The sequence below is a fragment of the Stegodyphus dumicola genome, chromosome 12 (assembly GCF_044657685.1).
Source record: "Stegodyphus dumicola isolate Sdum_Otavi_A_Nest chromosome 12, ASM4465768v1".
Taxonomy (NCBI): Eukaryota; Metazoa; Arthropoda; class Arachnida; order Araneae; family Eresidae; genus Stegodyphus; species Stegodyphus dumicola.
The window spans coordinates 61,342,026-61,356,658 of record NC_140779.1 but is presented as its reverse complement, the minus strand read 5'-3'; the positions used below and the strand labels follow the sequence as shown (position 1 = coordinate 61,356,658).

Genomic DNA, 14,633 nt, shown 5'->3' with positions numbered 1-14,633 from the left:
GATGTATATTAGGCGATTTCCCATAGAACGTTCTCCGCTAAGCCATCCCTCGCGCCAGGCAGGTAACCATCCTTTTCTTTGCCCTTTTCAAATAACCTAACTTTTACTCAAACAAATCAGTCATGACATGATATTTGGAAGAAATTATTTGAAATAACTTTTATAAAAATGTATCGAACGGATATATACTGGAAGTTGAAGAATTTACACCCCACAGATACACCCATAGCAAATATTACACTGAAAGCTTTCAGACTTTGTATTGCGCCCAAAGGGATCATTTTTTTATTTGCAGACATAAACGTTTGGAGAGAATTCGGGCTAATGTCCCTCTGGGTTAAAAATATTTAAAAACAGCGTATTTTATAAATTAGAAAATGAACCTTTCATACACTTTCATATATTTGAATAAATATTTATGAGGCATTATTAATAAAAATGAGAATAAAGGAAACCCTATGAATAATCCTGAAACGTTTAGTCTGAAATTTAAAATTCAACGTAACTATCGCAAATGACTGAGTGCAGGGGGTGTTCAGGTATCATTTTAAGGATTTTGCAAAGAATTATATATATAAACAAACGTTATAATTTCATTTTCTAATATATTCCGTCTGAGAGCCCTTTTGTTGAACCATCATATTACATTTTGATTTGTAAGAGAAAAGCCTTTTCCTTAACACATCAAGGTTGATTTTATGCCACTTCTCCTTCACAATGTTTCACAGTCCGTCCAATGTTTGGGGATGCCACGTATAAAGAGCTTGTTATAAAAGTACAAATGCACATTAATCCATAGGAGACACATCAGGAGATTTGTTGGATATGCATCTAGAGGGAATAGCTTCGATTCCTGTTTCATAACTCACTTTTTTCAAAACATAAAGCAGTAGATTTAGAGGTATGGTTTGTAGCCTTGTCCTGATGGAACTTAATACAGTCAAGATTGTTTGGATAAAGAGATGGAATTTCGTCTTTTAATATAGGTGTTTAAATCAAGTATAGGTTTAATGTCGCGGTCTTCCAGCTGGTCGTTACTGACTTCATCATCACTCCACGAGTCTCGATCAGCCGATGTTGACGTTGTAATTTGCCTTGTGACCGGAGTCAGCAGCTCGTAGTTCGCTTTCACTCTGGAACAATATCGGCAGCTTTCTGGGCAGGGTCTTCTAGACAGGGCGTCTACGTTCTCGTGTCATGATCCCTTACGATGACGGATAGTGATGTCATATTCTTGGACTCTCTGTATCCACCTGGCTATTTGACCCTCAGGATTCTTGAAATTTAAAAGCCAGGCCAATGAGGCACGGTCCGTGCGGATGAGGAATTTTCTGCCGTATAGATAATGATGGAAATGCTCTACAGCTTTGACTATGGCGAGCAAATCTTTCCTTGTGACACAGTAATTACTCTCCGGTTTAGACAGGCATTTGCTCCAGTACGCTACTCCACGTTCTTGGCCGTGTATTTCTGGGGACAAAACCGCACCGACACTTTCATTGCTCGCGTCCGTGTCAAGAATAAATGGTCTGTCGAGCTGAGGATACGTCAGGATTGGAGAAGATGTTAAAGCTTTCTTTAAGTTGTTAAATGCATCCTCGCATTTTTTTGTCCACAAGAACGTTTGCTTGCTCTCTGTCAGCTTGTGAATAGGTCTTGCGATGGAAGAAAAGTCCTTCACGAATCTCCTATAGTAGGTGCAAAGCCCTAGGAAGCTTCTCAGCTGATGGACATTTTCGGGACGTGTCCAGGATTTAACCGCTGATACCTTTTCAGGATCCGTGCCTACACCTTCTGCAGAGATGACATGTCCCAGATAAGTCACTTCCTTTCAGAACAATTCGCATTTAGCGGGACTCAGTTTCAGATTGGCTTCTTTCAGTTTCTGAAGCACCTTCCTAAGATTTTCTAAATGTTCTTCAAATCTCTTTCCGACGATGATGATGTCATCCAGATATATGAGGCAGGCTTCGTAGGAAAGGCCTTTCAATACAGTCTCCATAAGACGTTCGAATGTTGCCGGTGCATTACACAGTCCAAACGGCATCACCTTGAATTGCCAAAGCCCTTGTACCGTAGTAAATGCCGTCTTTTCTCGGTCATATGGGTGTATTTCTACCTGCCAATACCCACTCTTTTAATCAAGTGTTGAGAACCACTTACTTCCAGAAAGAGTGTCCAAAATGTCGTCAATTCTAGGAAGAGGGTAACTGTTTTTTATCGTAACCTCATTCAACCGGCGATAGTCGACGCAAAATCTTGTTGAGCCGTCTTTCTTTCTCACTAGGACGACGGGAGATGCCCATGGACTTGCTGAAGGCTCGATGACTTCGCCTTCTTCCATATCCTTTAAAAGTGTTCGTACCTCTTCCTGTTTAGCAAAAGGTAGACGTCTTGGATGTTGCTTGATCGGGGGATGATCGCCGGTATCCATCTATGTTGTGTTAAACTAGTTCAACCCACGTCACAAAACGAGCGGGAGAAAACAACTTTAAGATCTTTAATGACGCGATCGGCAGCATTCTTCTCTTCATCGTTTAATTGCGCATTCTGGAGTAACTCTGATGTAATGCTTTCTGAAGACACGGATTATTGGATGTTACTATTTCTTTCAATGCTGGTTACTGGAGTGCATGCTGCAACCACTTCACCTTTCTTAATAACTCTCGTCTTCTCAGTTACATTGGCGACTCTCACCGGGATAACCGTTTTGGATAGGTCGACGAGTGTTGAGGTTACTAGTACTTCTTTTGGGCTATTACAGTTATTTGGATATTCTATGATGCCGTAGCGGAAATTTCTGTTTTCGGCTATGGATCCAGGAAGTAAAATTTCTGTTCTTGCTGGTATTGTGATATTGTCTTGTGCTATATAATTTTATGGACAGATTTAACTTCTTCATCATTAACTCCAAATAACGCTATGTCCTCAGATGTAGAATGCAATTCGTTATTTTTAAAGTCCAAGGAAAAATTGTATTTCCTTAGAAAGTCCAATCCGAGTATGCAAGAATCAGTGATCTCTGCTACATATGCCGTGTGATGGTAAGCGGCACTTCCAAACGTGATGTTAACATTTACTTTTCCGTCGATGTCGATCTTCTCACCTGTCACAGTCTGGAGGGTAACGCAGGGCGGCGTCCAGATAAGTTTGCCTCCCAGTTGTTGAGCCAAATCTTTTCGGATGATAGTAACGTTGGCTCCTGTATCTATCGTCATATTGCAGGGAACTCCATTAATATTATCAGGTTCAATGTTCCGTCTTACTTTCGTTGGGAACATGCACAGACCTGACTCGGAACAGGGAGCTTACTAAAGCTATGTTCAATAAATGAGGGAAGTAGACAAGATACACAGGAAGGGTATACAAAACCCTTTATTTTTCACTCTTTACAATAATTTCCGTACTTCGGAATACAGAGACGAACTACTTGTGGTCTGAACGTAAGAATATAAAAATATTTAACTAAACTCTAACTTAACTTTGGAATAATAAACGTGGAAGATTGGCCGGATATTAACAGGAAGCCGTATGTAGTACAGAGAACTGTTAACACTACAATACGTAAATAAGTTAACGCTTTTAATTCTGGCCGGAAGTAGAAAATAAGAAGTGATAGTAAAGATTTAAAATAAAATAAACGTTAGTAAAACTTAAGATCCTTACAATATGTTCTATTATGAAAAGACCATTACTGCCGCCTCTCACTGAAGAAATCTGAAGCGCTTTAAACTGGGGCTTTTCGTTATCTGGCAACCTCCGCCCCGCGAGATGGCCACTAATTAGTTTCCCTGCTGTTTGTTAGGAGCGGTCTTAACATCCGTACCCTGGGGTATTCTGCAGTTTCGTCGTATGTGCCCTTAAGCACCGCAGTTCCAGCATTTTACAGTCGGTTTCTTGTCACCAATATTCCGTCTCAAGGCATTCACTTGTCTAGTTAAATCGTCTAAACGAGCAGTGACTTCATCCCCTGGCTCCTGAACTTGAGCAGCTCTGACTAGATGGCGGTCTCGACGGATGGATTGCTGGGCTGCCTCAAATTTCATGGCGTACACTGAAGCGCTTTTCAGATCTTTAACATTCGCCATTCGCAGTGCTTTCTGTATTTCAGTGTCCCGGATACCATCGATGAAATATTGCAGGGACAGGATTTCCCTTGTTTCTGTCGGGCACTCCGAAAAGGCGTGATGTGACAGACTTTCAACATCCGTGGCGAGCTGAATTGTTTCGGTGAGCTTCTGTTGACGGGATTTTAATTGGAGCCTGTAGTCTTTTAAACATTTCTCGCCAAAGCGCAGCTGCAAAGCGCTGGATAGAGCTTCGAAATCTAGCCTTTGATTTTCAGGAAGCGTCTGCAGGATATCCGCTGCGTCTGCTCTAAGAGATGCGGCGAGATGACAGGCCTTAGTTTGGGAATCCCATCCATTTGCATCCGTAACGATAGAAAACTGGGTCTTATACACTTGCCAGTATGTCTTCCCATCATATGTGGATAGCTTCAGAGATGGACGAGCAGGCATCGGTAAGAATTTAAAACCATCACTATTGTTCCCTGCCGTCGCTACGGATTTCTTTAAAATATCCACTTCTTTGGCTACTGCAAAAACCCTATCATCAATTTGTTGTTGGACGGCACAAACTCTTCCTTCAATTCGTTCCTCCACAGCAGAAACTCTCCCTTCTATATGTTTGTTTACAGAAGAAACTTTTTCTTCTATTTCTTCTTTCACCGAAGAAACTCTTTCTTCAATTTGATCTTTTACGGAAGAAACTTTTTCTTCAATTTGTCCAACTTTATTTTCAACTGTGTCAATTCTGCCTTCTATAGCTTCAAATTTATTTTCTATTATGCAGGTAATTTCTCTTTTCATTTCTTCTTGACGTGCTTCAATCTTTTCTTGCCCAGCTTGAACGGCTTCCATTTCGTCCTTAACGGATTCCTGGCCCAATTTCATTTCTTCCTTAACGGAGTTGACGGCCCCTTCCATCTTTTCTTGGAAAGCAGCAATTGCAGTCATCATTTGCCTGAATTGTTCTTCCATCGCTCTTGTAATTGGCATTCAAAATCCCACTTCTGACACCAAAAATTGTTGGGTGCGTACGGGTACGTTACGAAAAGAATGCACAAGTCCGATGAAAAATGAACAAAAATTTATTATTATCACAACAAAAATGCTTAAATTTTCTCAAATTATCATGCAGTATTAAAATATCTCACAGTAGTTATCTTTTAACTACTCAAATGTCCAATACAACGTAATTCAAAACAGCTAAAGAAAGCTAATCCGCGAATTCGCTACAATCAACAAAAGCAGTTTTCTAAACAACAACAAACTAAGAGCAACTACGAACTGAGATGTTTTCCTCCTTTTATAAGATTTTTAAATCACGCGCTAGAATTTTCCAGTACTTTCTCGAAATGAAAAAGAGTTATTTATTTATTTAATGCATGCGCTCTTGTATTTTCAATTTTCCGGCTTAGCTTTCTTTTAATATTCGTCACGCGCTGCACTGCGCAAGAAATAAAACCATTTAATTTATAATTGAACTAACATTAGCTTTTTAAATACCAAATTCGTAACAATATGAAACTCACAAAATTTCTTGAGGCTCTTACAGCTGATATCAGGATTGAAGTTAAAAAGTTAGGTCCATCTTCATTTGATAAGGCTGTAGAACTCGCTAGTAATATAGAGAATGCTTTTAATGACCAAAAAACCTATCTTAACAGTATTAATGCTGAGCAAAATTTTGAAATTAACACTCCGCTGAAAGAAAAATTTGAACAAAATAAAATCATTCAGGAGTTAAAAGATAAAATAAGTGAATTGTCTCAAAATATGCAAAATAGCTCACAATCAAAATTTAATCAGAGGCTTTCTACATCTCGAAATACGAACAGATTTGATAATGTATCTTGTCATATCTGTAGCAAAAGACACTTAACAACAGATTGTTGGTATTTTCCTAAGCAAGATAGACATAATTATTCTAGTAGAACTTTCAGAGGTGATAGAGACTTTCGTAATAACTGGAGTAGGACTTATCATCCTTATAGAGGTAACAGTCAGTACAAAAGACACTAAATTTAGACCCCTTGCAAGGATCCGTAAAGACCGAGTGCATAAAAAATATTTCAACAGACAAAATACATATAAAAAATGATTGAAGGAAATAGCAATCAACTCCAAAATAAATTTTTCTAGAAAATAAGAATAATGAAAATAAAAATGTTACCAAATTGTTAATGTCTTGTAAATCTGAAAATTCTAATTATCTACCAATAATTAAAGTTAAAATTGGTTCGCAGACTTATGAAGCTCTTGTGGACACAGGTGCTAATTTATCTTTGGTTCAACCAGATGTAATTGAGGAAATTAAACAGTTTTATAAAGTCGAATTTGTTTCTCGTATGGTTAGAATAAAGACAATTGAAGACTCATCTATTCCTTACATGTCTGCAGTTAACTTAAAATTCAAAATTCAAAATAAATGGTTTACTAATTTATTTTATGTTACTCAAAACAATTGGAATTCTACGTATCAGATGATTCTAGGGTATGAATTTTTTCAATGTAATAGAATTTTGTTAGATTTCGTAAATAAGAAACTCATAACTGATAACACCCATCTGGACTTTGAGGAAAATTTCCTATAAAACAGTAACCAATTCAGTTAACAATAAAAAAAAGAAAAATTGCAGTTTAAATGCAGTAACGATGGTTTATAATATTACTGTCATGCCAGGTCAATCTCAGATCATTTCCTTAGCTGTACCTGAGGTTTTAAAACAATGCAAAGAAATTTTACTTTGTCCAAAAACATCAAAAAACAGAATTCACATCAATGAATCTTTGCATACAGTTGGTCGTTACAACCATATTAAAACTATCATTGAAAATAATACGAATGAAAACTTAGTTCTTAGAAAAAATTCTGTCATGGGAACTGCTGTGCCATTCCATTTTGAAGATATTGTCAATCCAAAAAATCATGAAACATTACAAATAAATACACTAAATCTGCAAGAAGTAATTAAGCTCAGAAAAGAAGAATTAAATGTATCAGATTTTAAACTAGATCATCTAAATGAAAAAGCAAAAGGTGAAATGATAGAATTGTTAATGAATAACTATGCTGTATTTTCAAAGTCTTATAACACTTTAGGATCCACTGATAAAGTTGTGCCAGAATTTAAACTTCTTCATAATTTTCCTATTCAGACGAGACTTTATCCCATTCCTAAAATTGCTAAACAGTACGCACAACAAGAAATTGCAAAATTATTAGAGGCTGGCATAATAAAACTATCTTCTTCCAGTTATAGTTTTCCTGTTATATTTGTCAGAAAAATGAATTTACCTGGTGAGAATAAAAACACACCAAAATTTCGTATGGTTGTAGACTATCGTCTATTAAACAGCATCACAGAATCTTACAAAATATCTTTACCAAAAATTTCTGAAATTTTACACAACATTGCTGGTAGGAATTTATATTGTGTACTCGACTTGAAATCAGCTTTTTTCCAAATTAAGTTACAAGAGTCTGATAAAGAAAAGTTGGCTTTTTGCACCGAGATTGGCAATTTTCATCCTTGTAGACTTCCCTTTAGTTCATGCAATAGTACTTCTTATTTCCACACATTAATTTCAAAATGTTTAAATGATATCAAAGGTAGTAATGTTCAATTTTTTCTAGATGATATTATTGTTGCTGCTGACAGTGTATCTGAATTGACGGTAATTCTTCAAAAGGTTTTTGATAGGCTAAGAGCATTCAATTTGACTTTGGATCCAGCTAAAGTGCAGTTATGCAAATCTGATATAACTTATTTAGGTTTTAACATTTCTAAAGCAGGAAAAATTTCTGAAGATAATATAGCAAAGGTTTCAAAATTCCCTATTCCAAAAGATGTTAAACAAGTTCAAGCTTTTCTTGGTATGATGAATTATTTTAGACACTTAGTCCATAATTTTACTGAGATCACTCAGCCAATAGTACACTTGACTAAAAGAAATGTACCTTTTGTTTGGAATCAAGACTGTCAGGATGCTTTTGATCTGTTACAGTCAATAATGTCAGAAAACCCTGGTAAAAAAATTTGGTGATAATCATGGAATTTTTTTAATTACTGATGCTTCTAAAGTAGCTATTTGTGGTATACTTTTGCAAAAAATTGACGACAAATTCTTTCCTATAGAATTTTATTCGAAACTTCTGACTCCTGCTGAGTCTAGGTATCCATCTATTAGACGTGAGCTCTATGCTATATTTTCATCTGTGAAACATTTTCATGAACATTTGTATGTAAAAAAATATACTATCTTAACTAATGCTAAACCTCTCACTTTTCATATGCAATTGGATAAGCATCCTGATATTGTGGCCAGATGTTTATTGTATTTACAAGATTTTGATTATACTTTAAAGCACATACCTGGTTTTTCTAAATCTGCTGAGTTTCTTTCTAGAGTTCCTGAAGAATCTCATAATGTAAACAATATTAACTTATTTCAACCAAAAAATAATCAATTAAGCATTCAAAATATAGTTAATCGTCAAAAAGATGATAAAATCATTAACGACATCATAAACAAAATTAACAATAACAATTCTGAGATTTGTAGCAAATATTTTATTGATCAGAAAAATGGTGTAGTAATGATCAAGTTAAGACCTAGAGCACATCATTTAAAGACAAGGCATTTAGAAAACAAAATTCTACTTCCATATTCTTTAGTGAAATCTTGTTTAGAGATTGCTCATGCTCCACATTTTGGTACCAACAAGACTTATGAATTCATAAAAAAGAAATATTTCTGGAAGGGCATGTTTTTAGACACAAAAAAACTTTTGTGAAAATTGTAAACAATGTTTGGAAAATAAACCCAAATCTTTTAGAACAGTAACAAGTAATATAAAAAGGTCTGATTTAGCCCCTGGAGAGATGTTAGCTATTGACATTGTAGGTAAATTACCCAGGTCACACGATGGTAAATTTTTCATTTTAACAATTATTGATCATTATTCGAGATATTTAGAAGCTATTCCTTTAACCAATATCACTTCTGCAACAATCATAAGATGTATGAATCTGTATTTTTCAAAATTTGGTATTCCAAAGATAATATTATCTGACAACGGGTCAAATTTTTGTTCGGCTGAATTTGAGAATTTTTTAAAAGATTTAAATATTGAAAACAGAAAAAGGTCCATTTATTACCCACAATCTAATGGGATCATAGAACGAGTTCACAGAACTATGAAAGAAAGCATAGCTCCATTATCTAATCAGGTCTTTGAATGGTCTGATAGATTGGCATTTTTTAAACTCTATTACAATAATTCAAAACACATAGTAACTGGTTTCACTCCTGCTCAGTTATTTTTCGGGCGAGAACTCAATACACCTTTAGACTTAAATAATGAACCACATGCTGTAGACAATCCTTCACAATTCGTGTTGCGTCAAAAGGAGCCACTAGAGAGTTAGTGAAACAAAATGAAGAAAAGTATTTTCAAACTCAAGATAAAGTTATAAAGAGCAAAGAAAGTCCTAAATTTAACATTGGAGACGAAGTATTTTTAAAGGCTTTACAACCACCTCATGCTTTACAGCCAAAATACACTGGTCCTTTCAAAATAGTAAAAATTTTTCGAAATGAAAATTATTTAATTCAAAATATCACTGACAACAAAACTAAAAAAATTCATTGTAGTAAATTGTTTAAAAGAGTTCCTTTGAGGTCAAATTTAACTAATTAATAGCATTGTTTTCATCGAGCGTGTTTTTTCTTGTTCACTAAGTAAAAAAAAAAACATAAGAAGAAGAAGAAGAAAAAAAAATTCACGCATGTTTATTGTTTGATTATGAATGTGGTGGATTTAGTTCCAATTAATTTTTTTTTTGAGTTTCTTGGTTAGTATGGGTGTAGGTCGGCCACCTTCATTTATACATTTGGTCAGTTGCACGCTGGTCCGGGTTGACTAAGGTCATAGAATTTAAAAAAAAAAATAAATATTTCTAGAACACTTAGTGGTTATTACAAGTATCCAGCTAGTTATGAAAATGTGCTATTTTAACAATTTGAGAATTTGGAATTACTAAGATGTAAAAAAAAAAAAAAAAAAAATGTAGAGTAATCGTTCTTACACATTTACAAAATTATTAGAAAAAATTGATGCTATTTAAAAGCGTTGTTAAAATGACATGATTTGAAAATTGTTAAGTAAGACATATATAGTAATCAGAAGTTGTTAACAACAGTGAAAGATTGTGTGAAATATGAGATGTATTCAATTACAAATGTGTCCTACAGATTGTAGTGAAATCTATGCTATTGTATGTGAATTATGTATTGTATGTATTAATTCTTAGTTTTAATTTTTAACTTGACTCACATGTGTAGCAGCTTATCGCCCCAATTTTTTTATATATATTTATGCCAGACAATGAGATTTTGATAATTTAATAATTGATCATAATTTGGATTATGCCAGACAGATATATATTTGATTAAATTAACATGTGCTAATTTCAAGTGGACAACAGATCCCAAAATTCTGATTTACGTGATGATTGCAAATACATCAATTCTCATCTGCAAATTAGAGTTGTGCTTCATCAAAATATTGAGATATGATTTTGTGATCTGTACTACGTTTTTTTTTTCTTCTTTGGCCGGAGGGAATGTGCAGGCAAGCCTCCACATTTATTCAACATCTAGTCTGTTCACTTCGACCGTTTAATGACAGAGCGAGATTGACCACGACAACCGATTTTCGGTCTCTTGTGCTGCTAGACTCCGAAAGTGTAGGGAGGGCTTCTGTCCGTCCTCACCGCGGATTATGCGTGTCTGCAACTTGTTCTTTTTTGTGCCTTTCTGACGACCATCTCCATATAGTTTCAAGAGAATGCATTTTAACAAAAAATAATAGTAAGTTATATGAAAATTCAACTAAAATTGACCTAGATGCTGACTTCTGCGGTAAATGAATGATGTTTTACGACTTGAGATGTTCTCGAAAGGAAATTCCGTGCACGTGTTGCGGCTTGATGCTAAAATTGGCCTTGTGTTTCCACAAAAATATATTGGAATAAAAAATCAAACCAACGTCCTTCGCTATAAAAATTCAAATTTGTTATGTAACCTTGTGCAACGAAGATGATCTGGGATTTAGTAGATTGGAAATTTACGCATTTTGGTGCACGAAAGATTAGGACTCGAAATAGTAGGACTGATTCTTACTGCTGCAGTAGTACGTCGTCTATTGTCTTCTGTCTGGATATGTTCTCTTGATTTATATTAGTATTAATTTAAAATTTCACGATGTCAAGATATAATAAATTTCTCGTAATTCGCATTATTTGAAGTGTCATCCTTTGGGGGTAAGTTACTTTAATTCTATTTTTTTTTTTAGAACACACATTTCATCCTGCACGTATCCACGTTTTGGGTTATTGCGGTTTGTCACACCCATTAATTATTACATTATCATTTTCTCAGTTGGAGTGCCCCGAAATGCCTCTCGTCTGCGTTGTTTCCATGTCCTTTAGCATACGCAATGACACTTAGCTTTATGCTGTGTTATAGCAATGCCGAAATTGTTTTCGAACTATAACGTGCGAACAAATTTAAGAAAATTTAAAGTTTAATTTCGCCCTCTTATATGTCGTTCACGAAAACTGGAAAGTTTAAACAAACCCAACTGTGATCATCAATTACAGCGCATGCGCATTCACTGAACTCTACGTAACTAATATTCCCGCACTCCGCAAGGAAACAAGAAAAAAATCGCGTAACTCAGAAGAGAGGAAATTTCCAGAAATGAATTTAATCAAAAACTGAATATCGACGTATAAGACGCACCCCGTTTTCAGACCTATTTTCAAAGAAAAATAAAGTGCGTCTTATACGCCGGCAATTACGGTAATTCTAAATATATAATGTAAATATAGCGCTTTGAAAGCTTTTCGAACTCAGTTTAAATAAAATAATCTTAACACTAATATCCAGAAACAGAAATGGATTTCCATTATTGAAACCCATTCCTCTATTAGGTTGGTTCAATTAACAAAAAATTATCAAGTAAAACAATTAGAATAGTACAACAAAGTAAATGCTCCAAAGCTGTTAATACGTTTCATAATAGGATGGTTCAAAATTGCATAAAAGTTTGACTTAAATTATTCTAAATTATACTTTCTGGAATTTTACGCTAATGAAGTTATGATCTTTACGAAATGCATATGCACTTAACTTGTATTAATTTCTACGCCCGTGTTTACAGCTTCAGAAAGGATAGAAGGCTGTAGATTTTAATTAACCTTGAAAGTGAGACATTTTACTTAACAAACTGGCTCACAAATTACGCATATTATAAATATGAGATTTGTTACTCCATCTGCTAGAAGTTTATGCATGCAAATGTTTGAAATTCTCTAGGTACTCTAAATTATGTATTTCTCTAGAATGCGTGACATTGAATCTGCTAGTGAAGTGACGGGAACATGGTAATGGTAATGAGCAGTGATTATAAAGCACAAAGAACATTTTTGCGAGAGCCAAGAAATTCAATTTCGGACAAAATTCTAAGTTATTAAGAAGTAGTAAATGAAGTGTGTTGAAAGGTGTTTCAATCTTGTCATTCTTCTCACACAAAAGAGAGGCTACGAACACGAGACAGGTTTCGTTAGAAAATCAGACCCAACATCGACTGAGTCCGATTTTAAATCCCGGTGAATAGGCAGGTGTATTGGGAGGTTTTGTAATGTTCTCCTCATGCAATGTGAAAAGGAGTCAGTATTCCCTAAGAAGTCATCGATAAAGACATCCTCTTTAGGCAAATAGTTTAGCGTGCTTTGCCATAATCCAAGTAACTGAACCAAAAAAAAAAAGTTGAGCGTATGATGTATGATGCTGTAAATACTAACTACAGTACAAAGTCTCTAATCCGGACGTCCATTATCCGGAATGATCTATAATCCGGACCTCAAAGCCACAAACTTACGCATGCGCGTATTATGCGCGCGTCCGCTACGCATGCGCGTAAAGCCAGTAAAGCATTTACCTATGCGCGCTTCCGATAGTGAAGAAAGTAACAGAAAACGTTATTGAAAACGAAAAAATTTCTATTGACAAGTTAGTCGGTATTCTCGACACAGCAATTACACAGGACTTGAACAGTGGAACTTTGTAACTGAACAAGAAATTATGTCTGTTTATAGAATTAAAAAGAAAGCATTAGCACAAAAAACGAAGCAAATTAAACAACTTACATTGATAGAAATGTTTACTAAAGTAAACAAATAAATATTAAGCTTTTTTTTGTAAATTTTGATCTTATTATTTCATAAATTACGGTTTCATATTTTTAATTGTATAATTTCTGCATGCCATCTCACCAGATTTAAATTGATGATCTATAATACGGAAAAACCCCTAATCCGGAATAGCCGAAGTCCCGAGAGTCCGGATTACGGACTTTGTACTGTACAAGTCAATTTAAAAAAAAAAAAATACTAACAGCAGTAAGACCGAAATGAAATTCGCTTCAAATAAACTACCGTCAAACAACAAATCAAAACAGTTTCACCAAATAAAAAGTAAACAATCTTCAATTTATGCTCTAAAATTTCATAAAATTCGTCAATTTTGCTGTCATCTGGAATCTGATTTAATAAATTTCTTATTTATTTTTTTAAAATTTATTAATCCAAACGGGCAATTTGGGCAGAGGGGTTATTAATTTCGTTGTGGCATTTTGCATTGATTCACTTTAAACGTTGATTCACTTTTCAAATTGTTACCACCAAATATTAGAGACCTGTATTATATTAAAATAAATTAAATGATGTATGTATCTGCATAAATGTATGTATGTCTCTCGCATTGTGAGAAAACAACGGTACCTAGAACTATCAAATTTTGAATAACGTACGTTTCCACCCGAATATAGGTATCTGGAAGCCCAAATTTGGAATTTGTTTTATTGTCTACTTCATATTTTGTAAAGCTTTAAAGAATTTTTCATTAACAAACTCAACAATTTCAAAGCGAACAATGGCAACACTATACGGAAAACAAAACATTTTTATCTCTAGCGCGCGAGTCTGTGTTTCGGAAATTATAAAGGTATGCTCATTTTATAATTATTTTGCGATATTGCTGTTGAACTGAATTTTATGGTTTAAGTTCGAAGAACATAATATTTAATAAATAAAGGTAACACACAAAAAGTTAAAAAAACGCCCCTTTGGGCTTAATGTTTAGGGTCGTTCTCATTTGTTCCACATAAACTAAATTAAACCTACAGTGGCGCTCGAACTAAAAGGGTGGTGGATGATGATTCTGCACCCCCAGGAGTTGGTGATTGGGTCCCGTAATCCCCAGTCGCTCTTTAAAAGGGGGAGTATATAAGATATTTCTCCCGTCTTCATATCATGCCTTCGTAGTGTAGTGGTCAGCAGGCCCGGTGCGTATTTCAAGAGGTCCGTGGTAGGATTTCCGGGGAATACATTGCTCATTTTTGAGGTCTCCTGCTTTTAAAAAATACTAATGTCTCCAAAATGTAAAATCTGAAAGCTTTCAGAATTTTTTAATTAATTGTTTAATTTTTGTGTGGCGCCA

The 14,633-nt window shown here is 35.0% G+C and overlaps 1 long non-coding RNA gene across 2 annotated transcripts in view; it reads left to right on the top strand.

Moving 5' to 3' along the window:
- LOC146993676 (uncharacterized) overlaps positions 1–14,633 on the top strand; it is a 373,602-nt gene that overhangs the window by 155,268 nt on the left and 203,701 nt on the right. The window contains exon 1 of one of the 2 annotated variants that reach the window (XR_015044454.1): positions 11,109–11,392. The exons of the other annotated variant lie outside the window; for it this stretch is intronic. This is a non-coding gene — a long non-coding RNA (uncharacterized LOC146993676). Of the gene's footprint in view, positions 1–11,108; positions 11,393–14,633 lie in introns of those variants that run through there. 2 annotated transcript variants of the gene reach the window in all.